The following is a 1,263-nucleotide window of genomic DNA, read 5'->3' as shown; positions in this document are numbered from 1 at the left end:
CCCCACACTCCCCCCCACCCGCTTTTTCCCGCCGTCGAAACTCCCTTAATTCCTTCCACGATGCTCTCACTTTTTCTTTGTAAAACAAAGGCGAAATCCCGAGGAGCGGAGGGGGAAGGCAGTGCCCGTGCCCCGAGAAGCTGGCCGTGGGTGTAAAAGGGGGCGTTTTGCTCCACTGACCTTGTGATCCTCCTCCTCACCCACCGCCCCCCTTTCAGCAACGAAAATGTGGTTCAGAGGACGCCTGCTCTCCGTCTCCCCTGGAGAGATGCTGTCTGAGCGCCTCAGCCCCGCTCTGCCCTGTGAGCAGCTTTCCAGGAACATCAGGGGAAGGAGAGAAAGGGAGGGGAAAAAAAAAAAAAAGAAAAAAAAAAAGGGAGGGATGGGGAGAACACACAAGAGCGGAGGAGACTGAGCACACGCTTTTCCCAGCGCAGGAAAACCTGGTGGCCGGAGGAAAGGTCCATTCTTGTCGCTCCTGCCACACGGGCGCTTTGTGTGTTTAACACCCGTACGAAATAGCTTCCTCCTTTCACCCTCCTGAGCCCCGTCGCACACCAAGGTGCAGCTCTACCTTCCCGGCCGTTCAAACAACCAGTACCAAAGACTTCTGTCAGGGCTTCCAGCCCAAAGTCTTTTATTTCCTAGTTTTCTTTGTTCTCCTCTTCGTACCAGGGGATTTTTGTGGGTCCCCGAGCATCCCTTCTCCTCTTCCCCCGCGTGTCGTTGAACTTACCCCAGGTTGTTTAAATTCACCAATCATAGCTATTCTCTCCCTCTTAAGGTTTGCAATTCAACTCTTTGTCCTTACAGGTACCAGCAGTGAAACAATCGTTTTAAATCTTACACTAAGTGTTTGCTGGTAATCATATGTAAAGAAAAAAAAAAAAAACCAACAGAAAACACAAAAAACCAACCCGCATTAAAAGAGTTATAGTTACCTTAAAAGGTAGCGTATTGCAGAGATTGCAAAAAATCACAACGTGGTGGCTAGGCTAGTCCAGAGATCCCAGTGGCCGCATGAAAGAGTAAATCCCCTCGTTAGTGCTGGAAGGAGACGGCGGTTCCGGGGTCTCCCCTTCTCCCAGAGCTCGGTCTCCCCTCCCTCCCCGCCGGCGAGCACCTGACTCCGAGCTGCGGAGCCTGAACCGAGTTGTGGGCAACGGGAGCTCGCCTGCAAGTTCAAATGCGAGCCTCAGCCACCCATCATTATTATATCGTTGTACCGTCAGCGCTGCAGAGGAGGGGCGCTGGCTCGGGGAG

The 1,263-nt window shown here is 52.7% G+C and overlaps 1 protein-coding gene across 1 annotated transcript in view; it reads right to left on the bottom strand.

Moving 5' to 3' along the window:
• VCAN (versican) overlaps positions 1-1,013 on the bottom strand; it is a 111,506-nt gene extending 110,493 nt beyond the window's left edge. The window contains exon 1 of the mRNA XM_009331777.1: positions 942-1,013. The gene's annotated coding sequence lies outside the window, so the exon portion shown is untranslated. The remainder of the gene's footprint in view (positions 1-941) is intronic.
• Between the last annotated feature and the right edge of the window lie 250 nt (positions 1,014-1,263).

The sequence above is a fragment of the Pygoscelis adeliae genome, unplaced genomic scaffold, assembly GCF_000699105.1.
Source record: "Pygoscelis adeliae isolate BGI_AS28 unplaced genomic scaffold, ASM69910v1 Scaffold19, whole genome shotgun sequence".
In the NCBI taxonomy this organism is placed as follows: Eukaryota; Metazoa; Chordata; class Aves; order Sphenisciformes; family Spheniscidae; genus Pygoscelis; species Pygoscelis adeliae.
Note: the sequence above shows the minus strand (reverse complement) of the source record. Positions and strands in the feature narration are given on the sequence as shown.